General features: G+C 43.3%; 1 long non-coding RNA gene across 2 annotated transcripts; it reads right to left on the reverse strand.

The window, feature by feature from the left end:
• Positions 1-1,437: 1,437 nt before the first annotated feature.
• LOC137645652 (uncharacterized) lies at positions 1,438-14,451 on the reverse strand. 2 transcript variants are annotated; one of them, XR_011045328.1, is made up of 2 exons: positions 14,224-14,451; positions 1,438-3,270 (listed from the first exon to the last, which is right to left on the reverse strand). It is a non-coding gene; the product is annotated as an uncharacterized lncRNA (long non-coding RNA). The 2 variants fall into 2 exon arrangements; XR_011045327.1 differs by having other exon boundaries at positions 14,101-14,238.
• Between the last annotated feature and the right edge of the window lie 222 nt (positions 14,452-14,673).

Genomic DNA, 14,673 nt, shown 5'->3' on the forward strand with positions numbered 1-14,673 from the left:
CATTCTTCCTTAAGATTACCCTCTATGAGACTCCTAAAAACACATCCCTTAACATAACTCTCCCATTACGGCTCGAAGATTTCTCGTTCCCAAAATTCCTCCTAAAAAAATCTCCCTTGAGACTACTCCTCACCCAAGACTCCTAAAAGCATCTTTCTTAAAGCATCCTCCTAGAAGCATTCCCCTTCAGAATACTTTCCCCTTAAATTACTGTTTCCTTTAAGATCCCCACAAAAGCACTTGTCTTAAAAGATCTCTCTTACCACAATGCTTACCCTTAAGATTACTTTCTCCCTATGGCTCCCTCTAAAAGCATTTCCCTCAGATTACCCTATCCTTATGGTCCACCCTAAAAGCATCCCCTATTGGCTGCCCTTTCCTAATGCTCCCCCTAAAATCATCCCTAAAGATCACACATTCCCCAATGATTCCCCTAGAGATGACTCTCCCTAAGGCTACTCCTAAAAGCATCTCGAAATATCCGCTTCTTAAACTATTTTCTAGAGAAGAAAAAAAAAATACCTTGGCAATTCCTAAAAACAATCTTATACCAAGATCAATTTCTTGCGCATTTTAGAATTTATCCTACTGAAAGTCCCTCTGAAGTATATTTCCTTGAAGAAAAAATATCTCGTCCTTAAAGGCTACCAAAGATCCCACTTCCCCTACGAGCTATTTCAAGAATCTGACTTTCTAGTTGGAAGGAGATTCCTTCCTTCTCTAATCAACCGTGAGTTGAATAACTTCAAGATTCTACCATAAAAACTAACCCTATATTTTAAAGTTAAAAAATATTCTTTCATAAAACTGCTCAATTAACAAATAAATTTCCCTATATAATCTTAATAAATTAAAGTATTTGCAGCTTAAATCTTAAAGCCCTTCAGTTAAACATCCATGATAAAATATAATCAAGACCATTTCTGCTAAGCTCTCAGATTATATCGGCTCCAACTTAACTAAAGACCACTCAAGCCAATGGACACTAACATATAAAGTATAACAAGGATTATAATTTTCAAAGCAGTTTTGTCCTTCTATAGCTATGAAACAACATGGCAGTTTCCTCTAGAACTGTCATTTGTCAATGAAAGTTATATGGCTGCTAAAAACCAGGCCTCCCCCGTGTGACTGCATTTGAGTGAACTTCGTTTTTCATTTTTATAAAATGATGATATTTACAAGTGTCATTATACCATATTAAAAGAAATAAGGAACTTCAGACGAAACAACCAGGTAAATTAAAAATAGATAATTGAACTTTGAATTTTATTGAAAAGTTTTAGAACAATTACAGTTGGTAATATCAAATCAGTTAAAAATTGAGAGAGAGATTTGGTAAGATTGTCTAAGTAAAACTGGTCTTAAACTAGCATAGGTTATCGCCATAGTCATATGAGATGTGAGCTGATGCATGAAGAAGCCTGGAGAGAGAGAGAGAGAGAGAGAGAGAGAGAGAGAGAGAGAGAGAGAGAGAGAGAGAGAGAGAGAGAGAGAGTTTAGTATCTTAATAAAATATAAGCAAACTTTGTATCCGTAAGATATTAACAATATTATTCAGACTGACTATTACATCTCTCAAAATAACAGACTTTTAAAGATTCAATCAACGTATGTTACAATCACAGTATTTAAGAATGAAAAAAAAAAAAGTTTGTCGAAAAAGTTATGATCATATTAATGCTTCACGTTAAATGTTCTTTAGGTTATATTTTTTTCTTTATATATTGCGAAAATACAAATTTTGAAAAAAAAAACTTAATTTGTGATAAATAGATAGAAAAACATTGATTGCAAGCATGAACTTATTCAATATCTGCGAGCAAAATTGATTTTAAAAGTATCTAATAGAATGAGTGATAAAACTAATTATGGAAACTTTTTTTCAACTTACAAAATTAGTAAAATCTCAAAAGTTCACGAATATTTAACAAAATGGATGGAATATCATGATATAAAAGGATTGAGGATGTGGCATAATATTGCAAAAGCAGCTAACATTAAATGAAAGGAAATTTTAAGAAAATTGCGATGGTATAGCAACAAATTGTAAACATCTTCAAATGGACATCAATCATGTTAAAATATTGCCAATATAATGACAGTCAAACGTGGTAGGAACTTGCTTATCATGTACACAATTTCACAAGAAATGTGTTGAAATCAATAAGGAAACTGACGCTTGCCTCTAGTCTTGGAAACCAATAAAAAACAAAACAGATTAAGAAGCAAGGATTTATGCAAGTAGATTCTTGAAAGCATTCGTAAAGTCGTGGTTATCAGAATCTAGGCGTTAGCTTCCTTACTGACCATTCAAGATATCTCAATTACCAGTCTTGTACTGTATATGAATTTATATGTAAATATGTTTTAAGCAATATAAAACATCTCAACCTGGTATTATAAAGTAATAAACTAACAAACAAAATTAACTGGCAATCTATAAGGCTACATTAAATTAAGTCAAGCTTCTAAATGTTTATGTCATTAGAAATTTTTAAGCTAATTTTTAGGGATTCGCTTCATAAATGTCTTCGACTTTTAATTTTGTAAAAATGCTGGCACTTTTAACTGTTTACAAATAAAACGGATAAATTAGATTAAGACCAAGAAACTAATGGGACCCGATAATGTGGTTTTCTTCTTTAGATTACTTTTCTATTTAATATAACGACAACTTCAGGTAATCTGGTTTCTCTCAAAATTTACTAATTATTTACTGCAACTTGGCCAGTCCTACATCTTTGTATTTGACTTATGTAAATAAATAAAGTTTATTTAAACTACTTCGATCACAAAATATATCTAAACCTGGTAAGCCGATTATTGATAATTGACCAGAATCAAGAATTCAAGAGATTGTTAACTCAGTTAATCTAAGGAAAAGATCAATGGAAAAATAATATTTAAAATAAAAAAAAAAAGTTTAAACGTAAATACTCAGTATATAGAAACAGATTCGAACAAGATTTCAAGATACGAAAAGGCTGATTATTCACTCAAGCGCTTGACACTACTAGACAAATCACAAGCCGAGTAAGATTGCCAGCAATTTTGGAATAAGATCTATATTAATATTGCAACCCTAAACCCAAATCAATAGGATTTTTTCTTTGCAGGGATGGGAACTCTTGTTTCATAAATGTTGAAGATATCTGTAGGTTTTCCATCCAACTTCAAAACGTTCAATTCTACTTCAGTCGATACGGCCAAACGGATTTGCAGGATCCAATAGTTCACGTTACGATGTCTTCACGTTCGATCTCAATCCTGTGGAAAAAATAAAGAACATGATTAATTTGCCCAGAAATTTATTACATTTACAGGATACCGTTATACAGATAAAAACAAAAAGTTTCATTAAACAACAGATTAGCATGTGACGTAGATTTGATGAAGCTAAAATAAATTACAGCAAATTCTCTTGACATCTTCGACCAATTATAACTAGATTAAGTCATCGAAACATGAATCTGCCAGACTTAAATCCAACAGTATGCCAGACATCAATCCAATAGTAAGACAGATGTCAACCAAGCAAATAGACAAAGGTCAATCAAACCGTAAGCCAGACGTCAATCAAACCGTAAGCCAGACGTCAATCAAACCGTAAGCCAGACGTCAGCCAGTCCGACAGAAAGCCAGACGTCAGCCAGCCCGACAGAAAGCCAGACGTCAGCCAGCCCGACAGAAAGCCAGACGTCAGCCAGCCCGACAGAAAGCCAGACGTCAGCCAGCCCGACAGAAAGCCAGACGTCAGCCAGCCCGACAGAAAGCCAGACGTCAGCCAGCCCGACAGAAAGCCAGACGTCAGCCAGCCCGACAGAAAGCCAGACGTCAGCCAGCCCGACAGAAAGCCAGACGTCAGCCAGCCCGACAGAAAGACAGACGTCAGCCAGCCCGACAGAAAGACAGACGTCAGCCAGCCCGACAGAAAGACAGACGTCAGCCAGCCCGACAGAAAGACAGACGTCAGCCAGCCCGACAGAAAGACAGACGTCAGCCAGCCCGACAGAAAGACAGACGTCAGCCAGCCCGACAGAAAGCCAGACGTCAGCCAGCCCGACAGAAAGACAGACGTCAGCCAGCCCGACAGCAAGCCAGACGTCAGCCAGCCCAACAGCAAGCCAGACGTCAGCCAGTCCAACAGCAAGCCAGACGTCAGCCAGTCCAACAGCAAGCCAGACGTCAGCCAGTCCAACAGCAAGCCAGACGTCAGCCAGTCCAACAGCAAGCCAGACTTCAGCCAGTCCAACAGCAAGCCAGACGTCAGCCAGTCCAACAGCAAGCCAGACGTCAGCCAGTCCAACAGCAAGCCAGACGTCAGCCAGTCCAACAGCAAGCCAGACGTCAGCCAGTCCAACAGCAAGCCAGACGTCAGCCAGTCCAACAGCAAGCCAGACTTCAATCCAAAAGTAAGCCAAACCGTAAGCTAGACTTCAATCCTACAGTAAGCCAGACTTCAATCCAACAGTAACCCAGACATCAATCCAACAGCAAGCCAGATATCAATCCAACAGTAAGCCAGACAGCAATCCAACAGTAAACTAGACGTCGATCCAGTAAATAGCCAGACGTCAATCCAGCAAATAGCAAAACGTCAATCAAACAGTAAGTCAATCATTAGTCCAGAAGCAAGCCAGAAGTCGGTCCAAAAGCAAGCCAGATGTTAGTCCAAAAACTAGATAGACGTCAATCCAACAGTAGGCAAGACGTCAATCCAACAGTAGGTAAGAGGTCAGTCCATCAGTAGGCAAGAGGTCAGTCCATCAGTAGGCAAGAGGTCAGTCCATCAGTAGGCAAGAGGTCAGTCCATCAGTAGGCAAGAGGTCAGTCCATCAGTAGGCAAGAGGTCAGTCCATCAGTAGGCAAGAGGTCAGTCCATCAGTAAGCTAGACGTCAGTCCATCAGTAAGCTAGTTGTCAATCTCACAAAAAGCCAATCGTCAACCCAACAATAAGCCGGACATAATTCCAACAGTAATACAGACCTCAATCAAACAGTAGGCCAGAGATCAATCCAACAGTAATCCAGACGTCATTATTACTATTATTACTTGCTAAGCAACACCCCTAGTTGGAAAAGCCTGATACACTAAGTCCAGGGGCCCTAACAGGTAAAATAGCCCAATGAGGAAAGGAAACTAGGAAAAAATTAGATATTTTAAGAATTATAACAAGATTGAAATAAATATTTCCTATATAAACTATCAAGACTTTAACAAAACAAGAGGAAGAGAAATAAGAAAGAATAGTGTGCCCGAGTGTACCCTCAAGCTAGAGAACTCTATCAAGACAATGGAACACCATAATACAGAGGCTATGGCACTACCCTAGACTAGAGAACAATGGTTTGATTTTGGAGTGTCCTCCTCCTATAAGAGCTGCTTACCATAGCTAGAGTCTCCTCTTCCCTTGCCAAGAGGAAAGTGGCCACTGAACAATTACAGAGCAGTAGTTAACCCCTTGAGAGAAAGAATTGTTTGGTAATCTCAGTGTTGTCAGGTGTATGAGGACAGAGGAGAATATGTAAAGAATAGGCCATACTATTCGGAGTATGTGTAGCTAAAGGTAAAGTGAACTGTAACCAGAGAGAAGGATCCAATGTACTACTGTCTGGCCAGTCAAAGGACCCCATAACACTCTAACGGTAGTATCTCAATGGGTGGCTGGTGCCCTGACCAACCTACTAACCAAAGTAAGCCAATCCAACAGTACTCCAGATGTCAATCCAACAGTAAGCCAGACGTCAATCTAACAGTAAGCCAGACATCAATCCAGCAGTAAGCCAGACGTCAATCCAGCAGTAAGCCAGACGTCAATCCATCAGTAAGCCAGACGTCAATCCATCAGTAAGCCAGACGTCAATCCAACTCCAACAATAAGAGATATAAATTCAACAAAGAGCCAGACGTCAATCCAGCAAATAGCCAGACGTCAATCCAGCAAATAGCCAGACGTCGGTCGAAAAGGAAGCCAGATATCAGTCCAAAAGCAAGGTAGACTTCAATCCAACAGCAAGCCAGGCGTCTGTCCAAACGCAAGCCAGGCGTCTGTCCAAACGCAAGCCAGGCATCTGTCCAAACGCAAGCCAGGCATCTGTCCAAACGCAAGCCAGGCATCTGTCCAAACGCAAGCCAGGCATCTGTCCAAACGCAAGCCAGGCATCTGTCCAAACGCAAGCCAGGCATCTGTCCAAACGCAAGCCAGGCATCTGTCCAAACGCAAGCCAGACTTCAATCCAAAAAATAGCCAGACATCAATCCAACAGTAAACAAAACTTCAATCCAACAGTAAACCAAACGTTAATCCAACAAAAAGACAAATGTCCATCCAACAGTATGCCAGACATCAATCCATCAGTAAGCCAGACATCAATCCATCAGTAAGCCAGACATCAATCCATCAGTAAGCCAGACATCAATCCATCAGTAAACAGATGTTAGTCCAGAAGCAAGCCAGTAGTCGGTCCAAAAGCTAGCCAGACGTCAGTCCAAAAGCTAGCCAGACGTCAGTCCAAAAGCTAGCCAGACGTCAGTCCAAAAGCTAGCCAGACGTCAGTCCAACAGCAAGCCAGACGTCAGTCCAACAGCAAGCCAGACTTCAATCCTACAGTAAGCTAGACTTCAATCCTACAGTAAGCTAGACTTCAATCCTACAGTAAGCTAGACTTCAATCCTACAGTAAGCTAGACTTCAATCCTACAGTAAGCTAGACTTCAATCCTACAGTAAGCTAGACTTCAATCCTACAGTAAGCTAGACTTCAATCCTACAGTAAGCTAGACTTCAATACAACAGCAAGATGTCAATCCAACAGTAAACTAGATGTCAATCCAGTAAATAGCCAGACGTCAATACAGCAAATAGCAAAACGTCAATCAAACCGTAAGTCAATCATTAGTCCAGAAGCAAGCCAGAAGTCGGTCCAAAAGCAAGCCATATGTTAGTCCAAAAACTAGATAAGACGTCAATCCAAAAGCAAGACAGACGTCAATCCAACAGTAAGCAAGACGTCAATCCAAAAGCAAGACAGACGTCAATCCAACAGTAAGCAAGACGTCAATCCAACAGTAAGCCAGACGTCAATCCAATAGTAAGCCAGACGTCAATCCAACAGTAAGCAAGACTGTCAATCCAACAGTAAGCAAGACTGTCAATCCAACAGTAAGCAAGACGTCAATCCAACAGTAAGCCAAACGTCAATCCAACAGTAAGCCAGACGTCAATCCAACAGTAAGCCAGACGTCAATCCAACAGTAAGCTAGTTGTCAATCTAACAAAAAGCCAATCGTCAATCCAACAACAAGCCAGACAAAAATCCAGCAGTAATACACACCTCAATGAAACAGTAGGCCAGAGGTCAATCAAATAAAAAGCCAGACATCAATCCAACAGTAATCCAGGTCATTATTATTATCCTTATTATTATTATTATTATTATTATTATTATTATTATTATTATTACTTGCTAAGCTACACCCCTAGTTGGAAAAGCGGGATACTATAAGCCCAGGGGCTCCAACAGGGAAAATAGCCCAACGAGGAAAGGAAACTAGGAAAAATTAGATATTTCAAGAATTGTAACAAGATTGAAATAAATATTTCCTATACAAACTATTAAAACTAACAAAAGAGGAAGAGAAATAAGACAATAGTGTGTTCGAGTGCACCCTCAAGCAAAAGAACTAACCCAAGACAGTAGAAAACCATAATACAGAGGCTATGGCACTACCCTAGACTAGAGAACAATGGGTTGATTTTGGAGTGTCCTCCTCCTATAAGAGCTGCTTACCATAGCTTGTCTCTCCTCTTCCCTTGCCAAGAGGAAAGTGGCCACTGAACAATTACAGAGCAGTAGTTAACCCCTTGAGAGAAAGAATTGTTAGGTAATCTCAGTGTTGTCAAGTGTATGAGGACAGAGGAGAATATGTAAAGAATAGGCCAGACTATTCGGAGTATGTATAGGCAAAGGTAAAGTGAACCGTAACCAGAGAGAAGTATCCAATGTACTACTGTCTGGCCAGTCAAAGGACCCCTTAACACTCTAGCAGTAGTATCTCAATGGGTGGCTGGTGCCCTGGCTAAACTACTAACCAAAGTAATCCAATCCTACAGTACTCCAGAAGTCAATCCAACAGTAAGCCAGACGTCAATCCAACAGTAAGCCAGACGTCAATCCAACAGTAAGCCAGACGTCAATCCAACAGTATGCCCGACGTCAATCCAACAGTATGCCCGACGTCAAGCCAACAGTATGCCCGACGTCAAGCCAACAGTATGCCCGACGTCAAGCCAACAGTATGCCCGACGTCAAGCCAACAGTATGCCCGACGTCAAGCCAACAGTATGCCCGACGTCAAGCCAACAGTATGCCCGACGTCAAGCCAACAGTATGCCCGACGTCAAGCCAACAGTATGCCAGGCGTCAATCCAACAGTATGCCAGGCGTCAATCCAACAGTATGCCAGGCGTCAATCCAACAGTATGCCAGACGTCAATCCAACAGTAAGCCAGACGTCAATCCAACAGTATGCCCGACGTCAAGCCAACAGTATGCCCGACGTCAAGCCAACAGTATGCCCGACGTCACTCCAACAGTATGCCAGGCGTCAATCCAACAGTAAGCCAGGCGTCAATCCAACAGTAAGCCAGGCGTCAATCCAACAGTAAGCCAGGCGTCAATCCAACAGTATGCCAGGCGTCAATCCAACAGTAAGCCAGACGTCAATCCAACAGTATGCCCGACGTCAAGCCAACAGTATGCCCGACGTCACTCCAACAGTATGCCAGGCGTCAATCCAACAGTAAGCCAGGCGTCAATCCAACAGTAAGCCAGGCGTCAATCCAACAGTATGCCAGACGTCAATCCAACAGTAAGCCAGACGTCAATCCAACAGTATGCCCGACGTCAAGCCAACAGTATGCCCGACGTCAAGCCAACAGTATGCCCGACGTCAAGCCAACAGTATGCCCGACGTCAAGCCAACAGTATGCCCGGCGTCAAGCCAACAGTATGCCAGGCGTCAATCCAACAGTATGCCAGGCGTCAATCCAACAGTATGCCAGACGTCAATCCAACAGTAAGCCAGACGTCAATCCAACAGTAGGCCCGACGTCAAGCCAACAGTATGCCCGACGTCAAGCCAACAGTATGCCCGACGTCAAGCCAACAGTATGCCCGACGTCAAGCCAACAGTATGCCCGACGTCACTCCAACAGTATGCCAGGCGTCAATCCAACAGTAAGCCAGGCGTCAATCCAACAGTAAGCCAGGCGTCAATCCAACAGTAAGCCAGGCGTCAATCCAACAGTATGCCAGGCGTCAATCCAACAGTATGCCAGGCGTCAATCCAACAGTATGCCAGACGTCAATCCAACAGTATGCCAGACGTCAATCCAACAGTATGCCAGACGTCAATCCAACAGTATGCCAGACGTCAATCCAACAGTAAGCCAGACGTCAATCCAACAGTAAGCCAGACGTCAATCCAACAGTAAGCCAGACGTCAATCCAACAGTAAGCCAGACGTCAATCCAACAGTATGCCAGACGTCAATCCAACAGTATGCCAGACGTCAATCCAACAGTAAGCCAGACGTCAATCCAACAGTAAGCCAGATGTCAATCCAACTCCAACAAATAGCCAGACATCAATCCAACAGCAAGCCAATCGTCGGTCCAAAAGCAAGCCAGGCATATCAATCCAACAAATAGCCAGACTTCGATCCAACAAATAGCCAGACTTCGATCCAACAAATAGCCAGACTTCGATCCAACAAATAGCCAGACTTCGATCCAACAAATAGCCAGACTTCGATCCAGCAGTATGCAAGACATCAATAAAACTGTAAGCAAGACTTTAGTGCAGAAGCAAGCAAGAAGCCTGTCCAAAAGCAAGTCAGAAGTCTGTCCAAAAGCAAGATAAGTCAATCAAAAAGCAAGCCAGACATATCAATCCAACAGCAAGCCTGATGTCAACCCAACAGCAAGCCAGACATCAACCCAACAGCAAGCCAGACATCAACCCAACAGCAAGCCAGACATCAATCCAACAGCAAGCCAGACATCAATCCAACACGTGCAGAAGTCAATCCAACAAAAAGCCAACGTTATTTCAACAGTAAGCCTGACATCAATGCAATATTAAGCCTGACATCAATGCAATATTAAGCCTGACATCAATGCAATATTAAGCCTGACATCAATCCTACAGTAAGCCAGGTGTCAAAATGCCAAACAGTAATCCACCAACAAACCAAAGTGTAATCTTCCCATAAGCCGGACTCCTACCCGCCAACAAGCCGGACTCCTACCCGCCAACAAGCCGGACTCCTACCCGCCAACAAGCCGGACTCCTACCCGCCAACAAGCCGGACTCCTACCCGCCAACAAGCCGGACTCCTACCCGCCAACAAGCCGGACTCCTACCCGCCAACAAGCCGGACTCCTACCCGCCAACAAGCCGGACTCCTACCCGCCAACAAGCCGGACTCCTACCCGCCAACAAGCCGGACTCCTACCCGCCAACAAGCCGGACTCCTACCCGCCAACAAGCCGGACTCCTACCCGCCAACAAGCCGGACTCCTACCCGCCAACAAGCCGGACTCCTACCCGCCAACAAGCCGGACTCCTACCCGCCAACAAGCCGGACTCCTACCCGCCAACAAGCCGGACTCCTACCCGCCAACAAGCCGGACTCCTACCCGCCAACAAGCCGGACTCCTACCCGCCAACAAGCCGGACTCCTACCCGCCAACAAGCCGGACTCCTACCCGCCAACAAGCCGGACTCCTACCCGCCAACAAGCCGGACTCCTACCCGCCAACAAGCCGGACTCCTACCCGCCAACAAGCCGGACTCCTACCCGCCAACAAGCCGGACACCTACCCGCCAACAAGCCGGACTCCTACCCGCCAACAAGCCGGACTCCTACCCGCCAACAAGCCGGACTCCTACCCGCCAACAAGCCGGACTCCTACCCGCCAACAAGCCGGACTCCTACCCGCCAACAAGCCGGACTCCTACCCGCCAACAAGCCGGACTCCTACCCGCCAACAAGCCGGACTCCTACCCGCCAACAAGCCGGACTCCTACCCGCCAACAAGCCGGACTCCTACCCGCCAACAAGCCGGACTCCTACCCGCCAACAAGCCGGACTCCTACCCGCCAACAAACTAAACACGAATCCTCCAACTAACCAAGCTGGAATCCTCTAACAAACCAAACTTAAATCTGCCAACAAGGCAAACTTGAATTCACAATCAAGCCAAAATTGAATCCGCCAACAAGCCAAACTTGAATCCGCCAACAAGCCAAACTTGAATCCGCCAACAAGCCAAACTTGAATCAGCCAACAAACTAAACACGAATCCTTCAACAAGACAAACTCGAACCCTCCAACTAACCAAGCTGGAGTCCTCTAACAAACCAAACTTTAATCCGCAATCAAGCCAAACTTGAATCCGCCAACAAGCAAAACTCGAATCATCCTCCAAATCAAACACGAATCCGCCACTGGGTCAAACTTGTATCCCCATAGAAGGCAAACTCAAATCCTCCAACACGCCAAACTTGAATAGATCAAAGTTGAATTCACCAACAAGTTAAAATTTAATCCATTTATAAACCATACACCAATCCACCAATAAGGCAAACTTCCATCAATCACTATGCCAAATATATCCAACTAAGCTAGATTCCAAAACAGCATTAAGTCAAGCTATTTAATCTATCTAGACACACTAAACCACCAAAGCCAGACTTCAATATGCCAAACTTTAATCCAACAATAAGAGACATGAATCCAACTCCAACAATAAGAGAACTCCAACAAACAGCCCGACTTCAATCCAACAGCAAGCCAGACGTCAATCCAACAAATAGCCAGACGGCAATCCAGCAGTATGCAAGCCATCAATAAAGCAGCAAGCAAGAAGCCTGTCCAAAAGCAGCAAGTCAGAAGCCTGTCCATAAGCAAGTCAGAAGCCTGTCCAAAAGCAAACCATATGTCAGTCCAAAAGCAAGATAAGTCAATCCAAAAGCAAGATAAGAGGTCAATCCAACAGTAGGCCAGACGTCAATCCAACAGTAGGCCAGACGTCAATCCAACAGTAGGCCAGACGTCAATCCAACAGTAGGCCAGACATATCAATCCAACAAAAAGCCTGATGTCAACCCAACTGTAAGCCAGACATCAACCCAACAGCAAGCCAGACATCAATCCAACACATGCAGAAGTCAATCCAACAAAAAGCCAACGTTATTTCAACAGTAAGCCTGACATCAACCCTACAGTAAGCCAGGCGTCAACCCTACAGTAAGCCAGGCGTCAATCCTACAGTAAGCCAGGCGTCAATCCTACAGTAAGCCAGAGGTCAAAACGCCAAACAGTAATCACAACAATCCAAAGTGTAATCTTCCCATAAGCCGGACTCAAATCCCCCAACAAGCCGGACTCAAATCCCCCAACAAGCCGGACTCAAATCCCCCAACAAGCCGGACTCAAATCCCCCAACAAGCCGGACTCAAATCCCCCAACAAGCCGGACTCAAATCCCCCAACAAGCCGGACTCAAATCCCCCAACAAGCCGGACTCAAATCCCCCAACAAGCCGGACTCAAATCCCCCAACAAGCCGGACTCAAATCCCCCAACAAGCCGGACTCAAATCCCCCAACAAGCCGGACTCAAATCCCCCAACAAGCCGGACTCAAATCCCCCAACAAGCCGGACTCAAATCCCCCAACAAGCCGGACTCAAATCCCCCAACAAGCCGGACTCAAATCCCCCAACAAGCCGGACTCAAATCCCCCAACAAGCCGGACTCAAATCCCCCAACAAGCCGGACTCAAATCCCCCAACAAGCCGGACTCAAATCCCCCAACAAGCCGGACTCAAATCCCCCAACAAGCCGGACTCAAATCCCCCAACAAGCCGGACTCAAATCCCCCAACAAGCCGGACTCAAATCCCCCAACAAGCCGGACTCAAATCCCCCAACAAGCCGGACTCAAATCTCCCAACAAGCCGGACTCAAATCTCCCAACAAGCCGGACTCAAATCTCCCAACAAGCCGGACTCAAATCTCCCAACAAGCCGGACTCAAATCTCCCAACAAGCTGGACTCAAATCTCCCAACAAGCTGGACTCAAATCCGCCAACAAGCCAAACTTGAACCCTCTAACAAACCAAACTTTAATCCACAATCAAGCCAAACTTTAATCCACAATCAAGCCAAACTTGAATCCGCCAACAAGCAAAACTCGAATCATCCTCCAAATCAAACACGAATCCGCCACTGGGTCAAACTTGTATCCCCATAGAAGGCAAACTCGAATCCTCCAACAAGCCAAACTTGAATAGATCAAAGTTAAATCGCCAACAAGTTAAAATTTAATCCATTTATAAACCATACACCAATCCACCAATAAGGCAAACTTCCATCAATCACTATGCCAAATATATCCAACTAAGCTAGATTCCAAAACAACATTAAGTCAAACTACTTAATCTATCTAGACACTAATCCACCAAAGTCAGACTTCAATAAGCCAAACTTTAATACATTAATATGACAATCTTCATATTCCCACAACTATCAAAATAGCCTCTAAAAATTCATATTTAATCGTGAGACCGGATATTTCAAAACTAGGAAAAAAATTACATCTGCAAATACTTCCGAAATCTATTTTTTTTTTTTTTTACAGTTCTAGTGAGGGGTTGAAATTGTATATTAATGAATCTTTTCAATCGTAAAATGAAGAGTCGGCTACCGACGAGTTACAGCAACCGTTTAATAAACCAAATACTATTCAAACAGTATGAACAGACGCTCCCTTATAATTTAGCAATGCAAAATATTACTAGTATTTAAAGCTATAATTAAAGGTGTAACACCAAATCGTATCTTTTTCATTCCGACAAACTATTGGGTCTCAGTTTATAAAAAAAAGAAAAAAAAATTCCTTACTTTACTATATACTGTAGTCTTCCTCTGAAGTAGCCTATTCACACTTATTTATGATAAAATTATTGAAGTTTTTTCCGTGTAAAAGTATGACAAAATTCTATTAGTTTCCAAGGGTAAACGAATCCTCACACTTGAGCTTTCCAGATATCCATCGTTGCAATCTCGGTTTTGAGCCAATATGATTTACGCCAAAGTTCATTTAAAATCACATATAGTGGAAACAGAGAAGGTCTTGAGAATAGAAAGTCTTACTTCACCGTATCAAGCAGCAACGAGAGACGACTGGATGCACACTGACTGACTTCAAAGGCCAAACTGAAGACTAAAATATCGAAGTTAAAAGTGGAGTTTTGTCTGTTGGTTAACAGCCAATCAGAAGCTCCACATTCTTTCAGTTTTAACAAAGATGGACATGGCATCTCCTAATTGGCTGGTGAAAAACAGGACTACCTCATAGAATATAATAACCATACCTGCAGTTTGTACCAAGGGACCTAGAAATGGGTAGTAGCGTATTTAGACTGTTCTGTGGCTAAGTCAGAATTGAGTTACCGGTAGTTAAGCTACAGTATAAGGAAAACTACATACAGATAATAAGATTAACTGAGAGAGAGAGAGAGAGAGAGAGAGAGAGAGAGAGAGAGAGAGAGAGAGAGAGAGAGAGACTTTAATTATGCTTGCATTATGCCAGCACATGTATTC

Source organism: Palaemon carinicauda, chromosome 8, assembly GCF_036898095.1.
Source record: "Palaemon carinicauda isolate YSFRI2023 chromosome 8, ASM3689809v2, whole genome shotgun sequence".
Taxonomy (NCBI): Eukaryota; Metazoa; Arthropoda; class Malacostraca; order Decapoda; family Palaemonidae; genus Palaemon; species Palaemon carinicauda.